Below are 19,209 nucleotides of genomic sequence, written 5' to 3' on the forward strand. Positions count from 1 at the left end.
CACATCCATACATGACTACTGGAAAAACCATAGCTTTGACTAGACGGATTTTTGTTGGCAAAGTGATGTCTCTGCTTTTTAATATGCTGTCTAGGTTGGTCATAGCTTTCCTTCCAAGGAGCAAGCATCTTTTAATTTCATGGCTGCAGTCACCATCTGCAGTGAGCTCATACCTCCCTAAATGAATAACCTAATTAAAGTGGGAGATATAGGAGATCATTTCATTCACTCTTTCAATAGGTATTTATTGAATACCCATTGGATATCTATGACTACTTAGTAAGTTTTCTCCCTTCTATGTTCCCAAGGCCATTTGTATGTTGATGCATGTTACTTTATATTGACAACAAAAAATTTAAGCACAAGAGGATTGAGATTATGCTAATTTTTATATTGTAGTGTCCTCAAATATTGAGTTCAATAGTTTTTAAGCAAAAAAATGGAAACTTGGCTATATGACTCTAAGAGTAGCCATACTAGGCTAAAATTTATAAATATGAAGTCTAAAATCTAATATATCTTTGATTTGTGTTCAGTCAGTTTGCTGTAAGCCCTTTTCCCTTTCTCACATTTCAGATATTATTTGCCTTTGTTTGACAATAGGCATGGTTGTGTAACTTTAAAACAATAAAAAAGACCATTTAAGGAATTCTTATTAGGTGTCAAAGACTGTGCCTTTTATTCTATTAATTTTTATTGTAGTGTGGTTGGTTTACTATGTTTTGTTTTTGGTGTACAGTGAATTCAATCAGATATATATACATATATCCACTCTGCTTTTAGCTTTCCTCCCCATTTATATCACTCCAGATCAAGAACTGGTGCATTTTAAATTAGACACATTTTATATGTGTCTAATCCTTACAGCAATCCTTCATGACAGGTGCTCATGTGGCATAGATGGTTTTGGAGTCACAAAGATCAGAGTCCAAATCTCAGCTTGAACACTCACTCGTATGTGAAGTTTGACTAATCTCACCATATTATCTATTGCTGTGTGACAATTTTGCCTACCAACTCAGTGGCTTAAAAGCACACTTTTATAATCTCACCAATGTGTTTGAGTCAAGAATCCAGGCGTGGCTTATCTGGGTCCTCTGTTTCAGAATTTCTTATGTGGTTGCAATCAAATGTCAGCCACTCTGGGATCTCATCTGAAAGCTTGACTGGGAAAGAGTCTCTTCCAAGCTCACATAGTTCTTGGCAGAACTTAGTTTTTTGCAATATATTTGACAGAGTGTCTCATTTTTTAATGGCTAGAAGCTGCCTACAGTTTCTTGCTACATGGGTCTCCCTAACATGGCTGCTTTATTCATCAAAGCATGAAAATGGATAAGGCAATAGGGAGAACCTTCTAGCAAGATAGAAGTTACAGTCTTATGGTACCTAATCATGTAAGTAACATCCCATCACTTTTGCCATGTTCCATTAGTTAGAAACAAGTCACAGGTTCCATCCATACCTAGGAGGAGCTAGTACACAGAGATGTGGATATCAGGAGGTTAAGTTCATTGGGGGCTATTTTAGAGTCTGTTCGCCATGCTCACTAGGCCTTGGTTTTCTCATTTGATTATAAGGAAAATAATAATACTTACATGTTATGGGCTAAATTGTGTCCCCTCCAAATGCTTTATACTGATGCTGTAATTCCCAGTACCTCTGTGTGGAGCTTTAAACAGGTAGTTATATTAAAATGGGATTGTAAAGATCACCCCTCAACTATGTGTCTGGTGTTCTTGCAAGAGGAGTTTATAGAAAACACAAAAAGATGACCATGTGAATACATGAGAGATGTATTCTGGGAGATGGCCATCTGCAAGGGGAGATGCCTTAGAAGAAACCAAACCTGCTGACGACTTGATCTTGAACTTCTAGACTCCAGAATTGTGGAAAAATAAATTTCTGTGGTTTAAGTCAGTCAGTCTGTGGTATTTTGGATATGGCAGCACTAGAAAACTAATATACTACCTTGTAGGTTAATGTTTGGAAAATTATCTGATTCATAATATACATTAAATAAATATTAGCTTTCAGTATTACTTATGAGTGCTATTATTATTAAGCCAAAGCCCCTAGGGTAAAGAGATGTTAAATAACAAGATTTGGATTCTATCTAGTTCATTTTCCTGCTTGATCAAGAGTACAATAAACTTTTCTCCACTGTTCAGTTTAGTTGAGGAAACTTGCATTGAGCCCTTTTTATAAAGCAGGTACTGAGCTAGGGGCTGAAGATAAAAGATAAATGGCATATGACCCATGCATCTGTTGGGGAGACTAGGGTCCTGGAGGAAGTATTTGCACAAGCAGATCCTTAATATATGACACAATAACATCTAAGTGATGTGCTGTTGATGCTGTAAAAGTCCAGAGGAAAGGTTCAGGACCAGCTTTCTAGAGAAACCCCTGAAGTGGAGTCTTGAAGGATGAATTAGAATTCTCAGATGAAACAAGGGTAGGGCTGGTATTTTCAGCTGTTGCTGTTGCTGCTGTTTAGGTGCTCAATCTTGTCCGACTCTTTGTGACCCCATGGACTGTAGCCTGACAGGTTCCTCTGTCCATGGGATTTCCTAGGCAAGAATATTGGAGTGGATTGCAATTTCCTTCTCCAGGGCATCTTCCCCCACCACGGATCAAACCTGGGTCTCCTGGTTAGCAGGTGAATTCTTTAGCACTGAGCCACCTCAGAAGCCCCAGTATCTTTAGCAGATATAACCAAATATAAAACAAATTAACATTAACAGAGCTTTACACAAACACAAATATGAAATAAACCCCAGTTTAGCTTTGAGCAATTAATGTGAAAGATAAGACCAAGAGACAATAAGAAATAATTTTTGCAAATGAAACAAAAATTGAAACCGGTACAGTCTCCTACTGATTAATAAGTATCATGTTAATTTTTCTATTTCCATGTACATGATGCATGTGGTGACTAGATATGATGGTATACCATTTCTTCTATGCTTGCCAGGGGAAAGAGCAAGAGATTTTATACTGCAACTAAATGCAATTAAATGTCATTAATAATCAGATCTATAAAAATGAATTATTTTTATAATTGAAAATGCTTAGAAAATCTTTTTAAAGATATTGTCCATAATATAATTATCTCCTGATTTTATATTATTAGTGGGGTTATTTTACTATTAATTTTGAAAATAAGAAAAACAGGAGTGATATCAAAAAAGTAATTAGAAAAATTGTGAAGATTCATCTGACTTTATTTGATCATACTATGGTGTCTCCCTTTACATGATTTCAGCCTGATAGGGTACAACTTAATTAAGAACAGGGGTTTATTATTATCTTTAGCCTTAGTATTAGTAAGTGATTAAAAATAGTTATTGGTTAAACAAACATTGTATTGCTTTGCTCAGTTCTCTTCTCCTCTCTTGAGTTGTAGTTTCCTCATCTTTTATAAAAAAATATTTTAAATTATACAGCAGTGTCTTAATATTTCTTTTATACATCATGAAATGATTACCATTTGATTAGGTCTAGTAACTGTCTCTGTAGAGTTAATGTAATACTAGTGATTATATTCCTTATGCTGTACATTACATCTCTATTTCCATAACTGATTCACTTTATAACAGGAAGCTTGCCCATCTCCCACTCCCACCCCTCTGGGCAACACCAGTTCTCTATATCAAAGAGTCTGTTATTGTTTTGCTTTCCCTGCTTATTTGTTTTCTGATTCTACATATAAATGAGCTTATGCTGTATTTGTTTTTATCTGTATAACTTATTGCAATAAGCATAATACCTTCTCAATCTATCCATGTTGTTGAAAAGGGCAAGATTTCATTCTTTTTAATGTCTGAGTTATATTCATGTGTGTTTGTGGGTGCATGTGTGTGTTTGTCTTTATTTATTCATCTATCTATGGACCCTTAGATTGCATCTGTGTCTTGATTATTATAAACAGTACCTGAGTGAACATCGGAGTGCATATTTATCTTTTTGAATTAGTGTTTTGGTTTTCTTTCAATAAATACCCAGAAGTGGAATTGCTGGATCATTTGGTATTAATACTTCTATTTTTAATTTTTAAAAAAACCTCCATACTGTTTTTCATGGCAGCTATACCAAATTAAATTCTCACCAGTAGCACACAAAGGTTCCCTTTTCTTCACATCCTTACCATCAACATTTGTTATTTCTTATCTTTTTGATAATAGCCATTCTGACAGGTGTGAAGTGATCTCTCATTATGGTTTTGATTTGAATTCCCTGATGATTAGGGATGTTGAACATTTTTTCATGTGCCCATTGGCCACTTGTATGTCTTCCTTGGAAAAATATCTTTTCGGATCCTCTGCCCATTTTTCATTCAGACTTTTCATATTGAGTTGTATGAATTCTCTATATATTTTGGATAGTCGCTCAAAATCAGTCTTGCCTGACTCTTTGGAACCCCATGGAGGAGCCTGCTGCACTCCTCTGTCCATGGAATTCTCCAGGCAAGAATACTAGAGTGGGTAGCCATTCCCTCCTCCAGGAGATCTTCCTGACCCAAGATTTGAACCTGGGTCTCCTGCACTGCAGGCAGATTCTTTACCAGCTGAGTCACCAGGGAAGCACATATTTTGGATATTAACCCCTTATCAGATATATGATCTGCAAATATCTTCTCCTGTTCAGTAAGTTGCCTTTTTATTTTGTTGATGATTTCCTTTATTGTGCAAAAGATTTTTAGTTTGATGTAATCCCATTTTTGTTTGTTTGTTTGTTTGCTTCTGTTTCTCTTGTCTGAGGAGATAGATTGTAAAAAGTATTGCTAAGACTGTTGTTAAAGAGCATGGTGGTGGTTTAGTCACTAAGTCTTGTCCCATTCTTGTGAACCCATGGACTGTAGCCTGCCAGGCTCCTCTGTCCATGAGATTCTCCAGGCAAGAAACCTGGAGTGGGTTACTATTTCATTCTCCAGGGGATCTTCCTGACCCGGGGAATCAAACCCAGGTCTCCTGCATTGCAGGCAGATTCTTTACTGACTGAGCTATGAGGGAAGCCCTCAAAGTCAAAGAGTATACTGCTGTGTTATCTTCTAGAAGTTTTATGGTTTTAGGCCTTACATTTAGTCTTTAATCCATTTTGAGTTTATTTTTATTTATGGTATTATAGAATAGTCAAACTTTATTCTTTTGCATGTAACTATCCAACACCATTTGTTGAAGATATCTTCTTCTCCCTGTGGTATGTTCTTGCCTTGTTTGTTGTAAGTTAATTGGCCATAAGCATGAGTTCATTTGGGGCTCTCTGTTCTGTTTCATTGCTCAATGTGTCTGTTTTGTGCCAGTGCTATACTGTTTTGATTACTGTAGCTTTGTAGTATAGTTTGAAATCAGGGATTGCAGTTGGCCCCAGCTTTGTTCTTCTTTTATAAGATTATTTTGGCTATTTGAGGTCTTCTGTAGTTCCATATGAATTTTATATTTATTTATTTCAGTTCTCTGAAAATGCCATCAGTATTTTGATAAGGATTGCATTGAATCTTGCTGTGAGTAGTATGGGGATTTTAGCCAAACTGATTTTTCAGTCCTTGAACATGATATATTTTTCCATTTATTTATGACATTGTCAATGTCTTTCATCAAGTCTTACTGTTTTTAGACTACAATTCTTTTACTTCCTTGGTAACATTATTCCTAGATATTTTATTTTTTTCAATGCAATTATAAATAGGATTGTTTTATTAAAATCTCCTGATAGTTTGTTATTAGTGTATAGAAACACAAGCAATTTTATGTTGATTTTTTGTATCTTACAACTTTACTGAATTTATTTATTTGTTTTAATAGCTTTTTTTTTTTGGCGGAATCTTTAGGATTTCCTATATATAGTGTCATGTCATCTGCAGGTAGTACGGTTTTACTTCATCCTTTCCAATTTGGATGGATTTTTAAATCTTTTTCAAGGCTAATGCTTTTTCCAGCATTCAGAAATGTGGCAAGAGAGATGTATTAGTTATGGAAAGTTTACTGGTGGAGAATAGTTCAGAGGTGACTTGAGAAATGGAGCATCAAATTGTGGATTAGAGGTCTAGACTAGAGAGGAACAGTGCTGGCCAGGCATAGAATAAGACATGTGAAGCACTGTGGTTGGATTTTGGTGCAAAATGAGCCATGCAGGTTTACCAGCTTCTCTTCTTGTTACTGTCAGCTAGTGATCCTTAGTAGAAGATCTTAGCCATATGCAGATTAGGTGGTTACCTGGCACTTATGAATGCCAAAGACTCAATTACAGCATTGAGTTTGGAAAGTTCTAGTTCCTAGAATTGCTGAGTTTGGTTTCATAATTATTAGTAGTTCTATACTATCAGGGGTTCTATTGTGATCCAAGAACAATGCTAGTTACTTTCCATAGTCACCACAGGCAGATTCTATGTAAACTGTATTATGTAATAATATAAGTTGTCATTTCCATTTTACTAAAAAGCAAAAGCCAAACTTTAGACATGCAGAACCATTTACCTGGTGGTTTTCCTAAGTAATATTCCTTCTATATTTTGGTATATCATAAACTTGGACCTTTAGTAGCATTACTCTAGTAAGAAAAATGAGGCCAAGTTTTTCACTGTGCTAAGGACTTAACTGAATTATGAAGATTGAATTTAGCTTAATATTACATACAAGACTAAGAACTTAAAAAGACATTTGTTAATTAAAAGAAATTTAGTTGAATGATTAAAATGATAGGTAAATATCACTGTGCATTAAATAATACTGCCCACTCTGGGCACATAGGAGTTAGTGGAAAATTAAGGAAAACAAGATATTATAATTAAGTTGTTCAATTAAAAAAATTGTTCAATTAAAATAGACATTTAATATTTCCATTTATTAAGTTTCTGTAAATGAAAAATAAATTTCTAATTGCTTCATATTTTTATTTTTAAATATACTTTTTTCTTTAATCTCTGCATACATGCTAAGTCAATTCAGTTGTGTTTGATTCTCTGTGACCCTATGGACTGTAGCTTGCCAGGCTCCTCTATCCATGAGATTTTCCAGGCAAGAATAGTGGAGTGGACTGCCATTTCTTTAATCCAGTTTATTTTATTAATGCATACCATCAATCCTCTTCCTAACTTTGGATTATGCATTTAGCAAACATTTATTGAGCATCTAGTATGTGGTAAGCCTTGTGCTAAGTTCTGAGATTTAGAAATGAGCAAATGATCATCTCTAATGAACAAATGATGATAATCCTGGCTGTTTATATGGTACTGGTCAAGGTGAAGATATCAACATAGCCACAGTAATCATAACAGAATGCCAAAGGCTGAAATAGTTGAATGAATAGATTCTAGGAAACACAAGGACAGAAGTTATTATTCTTGCCTGGAGATATCAGGGCAGTTCCTCACAGAGGAGGTGACATTTGAGTTGGGCCTTAAAGAATAAGTAAAATTACACCTGTTGAAAAAGTAAGAAAAAGACAATCTAAATAGAGGAAGTAAGATGCAAAGGCAAAGAAGAATGAAGCAGTAATATACATTTAAAAACTAGTTCATTGTAACATATACATAGAGTTTATGATGAAAGTAAAGGGAGATTAATCTGGGAAGGTAAACTGACATCAAGTTAGGAAAGGGTTTTAATTGTATACAAGTTGTTTGAAAAGCATTTTGGGGGTAATATTTAAAGCTAATCTAATTTTTCTCACTGGACTTCCTAGGTGGCAGAGTGGTAAAGCATCTGCCTGCAATGCAGAAGACCTGGGTTCAATCCCTAGGTTGGGAAGATCCCCTAGAGTAGGAAATGGCAACTCACCCCAGTATTCTTGCCTGTAAAATTCCATAGACAGAGGGAGCCTGGTGGGTTGCCGTCCACAGGGTTGTAAAGAGTTGGACATGGCTGCAGGACTGACTGAGCACGCATGCAATTTTTCTAGATACATGGGTTGCTTTTACTATCTATTAACTTGTCTTCCATCTGGGCTCATAGCTCATAACAAAGTTCAAACAAAATCAAATTCAAAATAATGTAAAATTTCCACTCAATTAAAAAAAAAATCCTACTTCCTAACACTTCTTCCCCAGTAAGAATCCTAATTCTGTAAAATAAAATCCTAAAATACTATCAAGGGTGAAACAGATCTCCAGCCCAGGTTGGATGCATGAGACAAGTGCTCAGGGCTAGTGCACTTGGAAGACCCAGAGGGATGGGATGGGGAGGGGGGTGGGAGGGGGGATCAGGATGGGGAACACATGTAAATCCATGGCTGATTCATGTCAATGTATGACAAAAAACACTGCAATATTGTAAAGTAATTAGCCTCCAACTAATAAAAATAAATGAAAAAAAAACAATTAGTGGTCAAATAATTTGTACTTGAATTTTAAAAATATGTATCAAACTGTCCTATAAAAATGTTTGTATCAATTTCTACTTACATGCACTGAAAGAAAATTAATTTTTTCCTAAATTCTCAGCAACATTGATAATTGCTATCTTGCTTCTTTACCGATTTGTTAGGTGAAAAAAATAATTTTATGGTTTTGTTAAGTTTTGCACTTCTTTAGTTACTAGTAAGTTTGAATATTCTTGTATGTTAAGTTTACATTCTTCTGGTCAGTTATCCATTCATGATTTTCATTCATTTACCAGTTTGACTCTATTTTTTTCTTTCTGAGGGGAAAAAAAAGAATTTTCAATCATTATATATAGTACTTAGTAAAAGCTAATATTACTACTTCTTTCCCACAGTACATAAATAAAAATAAAACAAATATAAAAATAGCTATTTTTGATTCTGAAAAATAAAAACAATAAAACACACACACGTAAAACTGTCAGCTCTCTGATGCTATGGTATGTCTACTATCTCAACAGCACAGAATTCCTGGTAATGTGCAATATAGGCTTCCAAATGATTTGAACAGTTTCTTAATGAGATATGACCACTATCAACCACTCTTCATTTTTGCTTAAGTTCTCATTGTCCTTTTGCTTTATTATTTTCTGGTGGTATTCTTTTTAGAGAATGTGCTATATGTAGCTTAAAGAACTCAAACACTAGAAATATTCTTAAAGGTAGAACAATGATATAAGGAAAGTTAAATATTTTACAGGTTGTAATTAATGGAAAATTGATTATTACCACAAAAAAAGAATTAACAATTACTCACTAAAGTGTACTCTTCTGAAACATTATTGCAATGAAATGGATGAAAAGTTGATAGAAGAATCAGTGAAAGAAAATTAATGTTCAAAAGTTCAATGACAGACAAAAACGTAACACATTAATGTCATGGGATCACTTTATATAATTTTATGTTTTTCTTTCTTTGCTTGATTTTTCTCTTTGTTAGATATTATTCTCTTTTCTGATGATGTTTAAATTATTTTCTAGTAAAATCAGTCCATCTTTTAAGTTGTCTGATTTGGTGTCATAATTTAGAATTTTTTTCCCCCACATATTTGTGTGTTTAGTCACTAGATTTATTTCTAGTACTTCTGTGAGTTTGTTTTTACATTTCATCTTTCAATATAGCTGTAATTTATATTAATACACACAGAATGTGGTAGAGTTCTAACTTACATTTTTTCCCAAGTGATTAGCCATATGTTCTTTGCTGTTGTTTAGTCTCTGTTGTGTCTCATTCTTTGCAACCCATAGACTGTAGCCTGCCAGGCTTCTCTGTCCATTGGATTTTCCAGGCAAGAATACTGGAGTGGGTTGCCATATCCTTCTCCATGGGATCTTCCTGACCCAGGGATCAAACCCATGTCTCCTGCATTGGCTGGTGGATTCTTTATCACTGAGCCACCAGGGAAGCCCTATATGTTCTTAGCCATTATTAAATCATTTTTTATCAGCTGGTTGAAATGCTCTCTTTTTTATGTATTAAGGTTTTTAGTATACTTGGATTAGTTTGTAGACTTTCTGCTCAGTATAATTGAATTGTTTGTTTGATACATGTAATGTACTGTTTTATGTCCTGACATTTTATAAGTGTCATGTCACTGTCTAGAAAGGGAGGTGTCACATGGTGTCTTGTCATTCCCAATTTCATTATTTCTTATTTACTAGCCACCTCAATGAGTACCGGAGAATAAAACCAATAGCTATTCAATCAAGATATTGTATTGGGTATCCTAGGACGTTAGGCCACAGGATTTTGCAAGTACAGAAGATATGACTATTTTTCATTATCCTGCTTGAACTATTGATCCCTTACAGTTAGGAATTATAACTGTATCTTAAGTCCTTCTGCGTCTAGAAAGGGCAACTTGACCTACTTCAGTTTTAGCAATATTTAAACATGTAGTGAGCTTCCCAGATGGTGCTAATGGTAAAGAACTTACCTGCCATTGCAGGGGGGAAGGCAATGGCACCCCACTCCAGTACTCTTGCCTGAAAAATCCCATGAATGGAGGAGCCCAGTAGGCTGCAGTCCACGGGGTCACAAAGAGTCAGACACGATTGAGCAACTTCACTTTCACTTTCATGCATTGGAGAAGGAAATGGCAACCCACTCCAGTGTTCTTGCCTGGAGAATCCCAGGGACGGGGAAGCCTGGTGGGTTGCCCTCTATGGGGTTGCACAGAGTCAGACACGACTGAAGCGACTTAGCAGCAGCAGCCAATGCAGGAGACATAAGAGATGCGGGTTCAGTCCCTAGGTTGGGAAGATCATCTGGAGGAGGGCATGGCAGCTCACTCAGTATTCTTGCCTGGAGAATCCCAGGGACACAGGAGCCTGGTGGGAGTTCATAGGGTCACAAAGAGTCAGACACAACTGAAGCGACTTAACACACATAGAATTATCATTGTCTCATTTGTAGAAATTTTTCTGATTCTCCATTTATTTGTTTATTTTTTTTCCCTACCAGCAGTACTGTCAGCTTCATGATGTGATCTGTTGGTTCTGGGTCCTAAAAGACTGAAGTGTGACATTTCCACAAAATAGGTCAGATCTTACTTGTTTAGGTGGAGATTCTTGCAGGGGGAGTTCAACTTCATAAACCCTTGCAAAATTCTCCTTTGTCTAGAAAGGTCTTCTTCTGCAAACAGGGATTCTCATATATGCTTGACTCAAGACTAGTCCTTCTCTGTCTTGGAGGGTCATCCTTTTTGATAAAGTGTAAGCATGCATACTCTTGACCAAAAAGAACAGAGAGACCTCTTTTGTCTAGGAATGTCATTCCTTTGGCTCATGCACTACTTGCAAACACTTAACTAAAGACTTATTCTCTCCTTGGAAAGTTGTCTTTCTTAGTAAACTACTTGGCTTTCAGAGGAGCATATGTGGAATAGGTAAGAGCAAAGGTGTCTGGCTCAGTTGATCATAACTGGTGAACTGGTGGCATGCCTAGGGGAGAGCATCACTGGGGCTACAGATGCTGCACTGTTTTATTTCTGAAAAGTGGTTGATGTAAATCTGCTTTGTTTTTGGTTGTTGTTGTTTTTTTTTTTTTTGCAAGTTACTTTTCAAATCAAATTTTAAAAATATATTGAATTCTGTATTAAGAACATCATTATCTTAGCCATGTTATGGCATTTTGATCTCTATTCTGTGCCAGAGATGATCTCTCTCCTCTGGGTTCATTTTTTCTTTTAATATATAAAATATTTATGATGCCTACCTCATAAAGCTGTTGTGAGAATTTAATGATTTAATAAATATAAAGTAATAAAAATGCCTTTTAGTTGATGCTCAAGAAATGTTTGGTTCTTATGTGACTATACTTAGGAAGTTGGTGGAGCATTTTAGAAATGTGACCCTTCTTTAGACACTCTAGGTCCTACCCTTTGGTGAAAACCTGAGATGTGGAGATCCTATGCTTCAACTCATTCCCAGATCTGTGCCTAGCATGCAGTGTGATCCATGCTGTGCAGGGCTAGTGTTGAGGCTAAACAATTGTCAAAAACCATGCCAAAGACCAGGAAGTTAGAAACATGTTAAAATAAAAAGTAAAGCAGAGTCAAACAATGGAGAAACAGACTTAGAGAATAGACTTATGGACATGGGGAGAGGGGGGCAGAGGAGACGAGAGAGTGAGATGTATGGAAAGAGTAACATGGAAACTTACATTACCATATGTAAAATAGATAGCCAGCGGGAATTTGCTGTCTGGCTCAGGAAACTCAAACAGGGGCTCTGTATCAACCTAGAGGGGTGGGATGGGGAGGGAGATGGGAGGGAGGTTCAAAAGGGAGGGGATATGTGTATACCTATGGCTGATTGATGTTGAGGTTTGACAGAAAACAGCAAAATTCTGTGAAGAAATTATCCTTTGATAAAAAATAAATTAATTTAAAAAAAGTAAAGCAGAGTCAGAAACCTATTGGACAAGCATCCTAGGGAATGCATGGATGCTGAAGCAGGAAGCGTGGACTCAAGAATCGTATAAGATCCTAGAGAAATCCCATGTGAGGCACATTGGAATCTGATGTTTAGGATAGTGATAATTCTCAGGAATTGAAGGGATTAGAACAAAGCTGTCAGGACAATAAACTGGAGACCTCAACACTATGAAAACCTTTATAATCTAGAATCTTAAAATCTCTGTGTAGAAAGGAATTTTAGTAGTCATCTAATCCAGCCCTTGGAGAAGGAAATGGAAACCCACTCCAGTACCCTTGCCTGGAAAATCCCATGGATGGAGGAGCCTGGTAGGCTACAACCCTTGGGGTCGCAAAGAGTCAGACACGACTGAGTGACTTCACTTTCTTTCTTTAATCCAGCCCTTAAGATGGTATTTGAAGCTCCTCTAAGACTGGGCTGCTGAGAAAGGAACATGGAAGTGGGGACAAGACTACGTCCAGAGAGACTGAGGACTACTCGGAAAAGGACCATCATGAGAGTGGGGATGTAAAGTTTAGATAATCACCAAGATTGAACATTCATGTTTCTGGCTTGCTTTTCAAACTGGCCAGGCCATGGAACATGAATTTAAAGGTGCATGCTAAGTTCAAAGGGGTAACAGGAACCCAGGACACAGACTGAAGAATAGGAGGAACTTGTGTTACCTGGCTGAAAGTGCCTGTGTGTGAAGAAGAGTGAAGCACTGAGTAGAACCAGGAAGCTCAGAAGCCACTGACTTGAGATAAAGCTAGTTCATGAGTCCAGAGTAACTTCTAAGGACTCCATATAGACTAGATTGGGGTGTAAGAGTTGGAACACTAGCAGAACTTCGGTTGTGTAATGCCAGAAACAATATAGTGCCTGGAGAGAGTATAGTAGGGACATTCTTAAGCAAATATGAGAACTGTGTCAAGAAGGTAGAAAATCTGCAGTGGATTTTCTTGGAACTCCTAACAATATAAAGAAGAAATGTGGGTCTAGTAATTGTTCTACTCAGTGGCCGGAAACTATACCCATGCAGTCTAGAAAGGGGACAGTGAAGTAAGCACAGGATTCAGAATCCATAGAACTTTGAATATCTGTGCCATCCCTTCGTAGACATGTAACCATGGGAAAAGTGAAGGTTAAGTAAGACAATCTACTTCAAGCTTCCCAATAATGTCTGGCATAGGGTGGGTGCTCAGCAAATATTCTTGATTCACCTTCCTTCGTAAAAGTATATTAAACTAAATTGAATTGTAGGTGAAGAAACATGGTCAAATAGTCCAGTAATTTTTCTTTTGGTGTATCACAAGGGTATAGTTCTCAGTTAGAGTGGTATGCAATTCATCTCTAATTTGAGGAAGCAGTGCACGTATTGTATTTACTTGAAATGGTGAACTTAGATCAAATTAGGAAAAGGGGTGAGTAAATACTTCTAAGTAACAAGATATTCAAATTGTGCTAATTTTTTACTTAGTGGAAAGATACAAGCTTTGATATCACGAAGACTTGAATTTGAATCTCATCCATGTGATTTAGGGCTTTCTAATAGCAAGAATAAGCCAGGCTATGCTGTAGCATAACATAACAAACTTTACTTTCTCAGCATGTTTTATGTGCCAAATATTACTTTAGGAACTGATCATTTAGTATTGAACAAGGCAGACATGATCCAGACTGCCTTTATGGAGCTTATAGTCTACTATTCTTCCAGACAGAGTTCTATTGGCTAAGCTGAAAGATAAAGATGAGGGAAAAGGATTTTTCTCCTCTGAGATCAAACTGATAGGAGTATGTCAGTTTTCCTTTAATGATGGGAAAATAACAAAGGGCCGTACTCCATTCTAGAGAGGCTGTCTTTGATTTCCTTTGAAGTCCTAGTGGGATTACTAAAGTTGAAATAGAGTGTATGTAAATTTTTGCTTATAGTGTTCAGTTGGAACATCGGAGTATATGTGTAAGTTTTTTTTTTTTCTAGATATTGTAAAATCATGCTTATATTTCCTCTGATGCCTATAAAAATCAGAACCTTTTGTGGGATGAGACAGATAATGAATAGTAGCATGATACCATAGGAAAACCATAGGCATTTGAGTTACACACAGTTGGGTTAAAAACCTGCCTCCATCTTTTGATAGATGTGTGACTTTGATAAATTATAAAACTTGTCACAACCTCAGTTTCCTTATCTATAAAATGAGGGTAACAATAACTACCTTACAAGATAGTTGTGTGAATTAGAATATGATGTATATATGAAGATATGATATGTATAAAGCAGTGTCTTACTGTATCCCTGTCCAGCTTTCTACCCATCCTCCAAATTGTTGACACAATAATCCTTATAAAATAGCAATCTGATATTGTGACTTTTCAGTCTATAATTCTTCAATGACTGTATAGCATTCAAGATAAAGTTCAAATTCTGGAGTTTCATATAGAAGACTTTTTATGACCTAGATGTTGTCTGTACTTGTAACTTCACCTCCTACCACTTACACTTTTCCCTTTATTCATGCACAAAGCTCCAACCATAAAGAACTACTTGCTCTTCATATATACCAGTTATAATATTTCTAACTTTCTTGTTTTGTACCTTCCATTTTTTCTCCTTGAAATATCATACTTACCTCTCCTTTCTTTCTTTCTTTTTTTCGTCTAGCAGTCACCTACTCATCTTATAAATGTCAATTACCCTGGGAATCTTTTCCTGAGCAGCTAAACCTTTGGATGTCACCTAAGCCTTTTGTGTTCCTAGCTGTATCTTTGATTGCTCTTCTGACCCCAGTCATTCTGCATTAGAGTTGCTTACTTCTTGTCTGTCTCCCTTACAGGTCAATGAGTGATATGAGGGCAGGAATTATATTTTATTAATCTATCTTTATCATCTAGCATAGTACCTGGTACATGGTGAATGTTTCTAAGAGGTAAGTGAACAAATGAATAAGCTAGGTTTAGATAGGCTAGTAATTCAGAGGTTGGTCATGAGAGGGGGAAGCTTGGAACAACTAGATGCACTAACAGGTTTGTGGAGCTAAATCATATAGAGGGGTTATATTAATTAGAATTCTTTGTAAGTAAGTGACAGAAATCTAACTAGTTTGAGAGTAAAAGTTTTCTCAAAAAAACAAAACTTTATTAAAAGATAATGGTTTCTTATAAATGGCAAAGGTAACCAGGCCTCATGAAGGATCTTGAAACTCATTAGACACTCTTTTGTTTCTTAACTCAGGTGTCATTCTTCTCTATTATTTCCTCCCTACAGGCCTTTCTGTTTCTTTTTCTCCATGGCACAATTCTGTGATCCCACACAAAAAAACTTGTATTTCTCTCTTTCTTATAATTTACCTTCTACCTTCTAATCATCTTGGTCCTCAATCCCCAAATATCATACTGCCTCAGCATCTCTAAAATGAATCACTTTTGTAAGAGGCTCTGCACCCAGAGACTAGCTGTCTCTCCTAATTTCTATTTCCTAGTGAAGAAAATATGATTAGTCTAATTCAATCAGTCAGCTGTGACCTGGGGGCCAGGATTACACAATGCAGACATGCTGCCACAGGCCAGGGGATGAATTCTTGATAACCAAGAGCTAGAGATGCATCTCAAATATTTCCTGTTTGCTGAGTAGAGCAGGTCTAAAAGTATTTCTAGGTTGAAGCAAAGCTATTTGCCTATTTCATGGTTAGCAGTCTCTTCATTCTGGCTAGAGTAATAGATGAGAAGGATCTTAGGTACTTGATGAAGCATAAGTAAGAGTGGCAAATTCCCTGAGGGGATGAGCTGACAAGAGTTGTGAGATTTGTAACCAGTGCAATCAAGTGGGATGGGATTCAAAGCAAGACTTTATTTTCACAGAAATTCTTATTGATACATAAAATGAAAATTAAGAGCTTGGCATAACTTGTATAGAATTAACTGGGAGCAGTAGAAGGAAGGCTGCAGGTAAGTGGAGGCTCATGACTGAGCATCTAATAAAAGCTCATTTTTATTTGTTGATTAATGAATGAATAATGGTGCCTGCTTCCAGGCTCTAAACACTGAGCTCAAGGCCATCAGCCTAATTTTCTATTCTGCTTTCTGGTAGGCATGGGACTCTCCACATACATGCTTGGTGCTCATGGACTTGATGGCGGGTAAGATTAACGTATAGGATACAGGTCTCCAGTACCTGCCACTTGGTAGGGCCAGGGCCCTTGCAGAATGACCATGAAAAAGGAGAACAGTTTTCTCCCTTAGTACTTGGATCCCTTTTCTTTTGGGGGACTAAAAGCACTGAATTACAGTTAGTTTCACAGAGCATATCTACCCTGCAAGCTTTTAGTAGTCAGGTACAGGTTTCATTTGTATATTTCCAGTTTCTGGCACAGAGTCAGGCACAGTTGCTCAACCAATTTTACTTAAACAAAAGATAAATAATTTCCAAGTATAGTATTGTTAATCTAGTATCTTTTTTCTTCTCTAATCATGCCAAGTTAGAGTACATCTGTTTTCTCATCTCTCTGTCTCTGCTTGATTTGCTTTTAGAAAATATGCTTCCACCACTGCTTTTAACTTTAAGAAGTCACTGCAGGATTACACAGTAAATGTCATGCACAGTGTCAGACACAGAGAATAAGTATTTCTCTTCTGGACAAAATAACCATTGCCCTGTTGTAATTGATGTTCATGGAAAGAACTCTGTCATATTGTATATCACAAACTCTTTGTCATCTTCTGATGCACATTCATTTGACTATCATTCTAGACATTGATTTGTCACTAGGGATGAGATTTTTTTTTTTAATGATGCATTTAAATTTAATGCTTTATAGTGGATACAAAGCCACTGGAGACTGGCTTCTTTGGTACCACGTATCTATTTTTGCATTTGACTATCCAAAGAGAGGAGATTCCTAGTAGTTATAAACATAAATGACTAGATGCTTGTTTTTTTTTATCTTTCTTAAGCAAAGGCTATTTAAATTATACAGCTTTTAAAGCATTGTTCTGGTCATGGTTTCGAAGTTTCTGTTTTTTGTGTGTGAAATACTTCTATAGTAAGTATCTCTATATAATGAAGTCCAAATGTAAGATCAAGAACAACAACAGTAAAATAGGCCAGACTTTCCAGATTATATAGTGTGCTTTTTTATATCTTTTTAGTGGTTTAACATAGAGTTCTCAGTAAGATCGTGTTATTTGATCAAAGTTATCTTCCTTTACTGTGAAAAGAGGCCTTGCTTTGCAGCAGACATCCTTTTGTTCACTTAGTAGATATTTACTGAGCAGCTGCTAACTCTGACAGCCAGGGCCTAACCATGTAGCCATCTACTCCGCTACTTCAGATTTCTGTGGGGCCCCTCCTCAGGAGACACTCTGGGCCAGATGCATGTTTTTCCTTCTTAGTGAGGTTTGTGCTCCTAGTTTCTGTCCAGCCTTCTTCCTGGTGATCAGTGAGGGCTCCTTTCCTCCTTTACATGAGATATAGGTCAAGTAAAGGTAAGCTTGGTTCTGTGTTGCCTTTCCGTGGGCCAGAAAGGAGAGGCTCCTTTCAGAGCCAGAACAGGAGGCTCCTATGGGCTTGTTTTATCATTTCTGCTACATGGAAGAGAGAGACCTCATTACAAAAAGAAAACTTTCTCTGACCCTCTCAGATCTCTTCAACTCGAAGCCACTCCTTTTTTCTGTCACCTGGGTAGCTCTTACTCTGAGGTTCTGTTTTGATCTAAGTTTTGATCTGGTTCTGTTTCTAAGTCAGAAGACCTCATTTCTTTGGAGACATGGTTAGTGAGGATGCCGTGATCTTTCCCAGACGTTGACGTGAATAAGTGTGTGTGTCTGGGTCAGTGCTCTGTGACAAGCCCTATAGAGGTTCTCTGGAAATTTAAAAGGAGATAAAAATAAAAGTCTCGGGCATTCAAGAGCTTATAGTCTTGCAGGAGAGACTTCCATAAACAAATATTTATAATACAAAGTGTCAAGTTCTATAAGAGGATACATGGAAAACAACATGAGCTTACTAATGTTGGAGTGACTCATACTGTCTAGAGAGATTAAGGCGTGCTTTAGAAAGGCAGTGGTGGTTAGCTGTTTGAGAAGGAATTTGACAAGTCTCAAAAGGGCCCTTTCCTGACATAAAGCACAGAACAGAGAAAGAGGATGGCACCCCTAGAAAAGGTAAGGAGTAATTCATGAGACAATGGGGCCCATTGTTTAAGAACATAAACTTTGGATCAAGCTGCAAGCATTCGATATCAGTTTAGCTACTCGCTAGTTCTAAAAAGTTACTTAATATTTGGTGCCTCAGTTTCCTCATCCATAAAATGGAGATGCTAATAAGAGGACCTGTCTCACAGGGTTTTATTAAGGAATAAGTGAGGAAGCATTTAGAATAGCATCTGGCACATATTGTGACCATTTTATCATGCCCATGTGACTGGTAATATTGAAAGCTGAGAATGAAGAGTAAGGCAGTATCAGATCATGAAGGGCTTTGTCCAAACTATGAATTTGGACTTTATGCTGAAGACAGTGACACCAGGGGAAGCTCCGAAGGTAGTGCAAAACCACCGGGGGAAGCCCTGAGGACGGTGCACAACCATTTTCAATAGGCAGATGAGACAATCAGCTTTTTTAAAGTACTTTTTAAAAGAAAGATCATTCTAATTAATTATATCCTTACTTAGCAAGAAATCATTTGATAATTAATAATAACAACATAAAAAACAAAGCCAGAAAATTATTTTCTTCCTATCAAAGATGGAATAATAAATGAACCAATATTTTGGATCACTCTCCTTCTTGCCTTGAACTCTATGATGTGAATTTAAACCATTTGTTTGGGGATGCTGCATAGGTCTCTTGACAGGGCATAGCTTCTGCTAAGTAGACATAGGGTTCAGCCGGAGTATCCGATCCTGCCAGGTGGAG

At 36.7% G+C, this 19,209-nt stretch overlaps 1 protein-coding gene and 1 non-coding gene across 2 annotated transcripts in view; both read left to right on the forward strand.

The window, feature by feature from the left end:
- Positions 1 to 19,209, forward strand: part of AGBL4 (AGBL carboxypeptidase 4) — a 1,430,302-nt gene that overhangs the window by 380,418 nt on the left and 1,030,675 nt on the right. The window lies entirely within an intron of this gene.
- On the forward strand, positions 7,675 to 7,745 carry TRNAC-GCA. Its single transcript has one exon. It is a non-coding gene; the product is annotated as a tRNA-Cys (tRNA).

This window comes from Cervus canadensis, chromosome 2 (assembly GCF_019320065.1).
Source record: "Cervus canadensis isolate Bull #8, Minnesota chromosome 2, ASM1932006v1, whole genome shotgun sequence".
NCBI classification, from domain to species: Eukaryota; Metazoa; Chordata; class Mammalia; order Artiodactyla; family Cervidae; genus Cervus; species Cervus canadensis.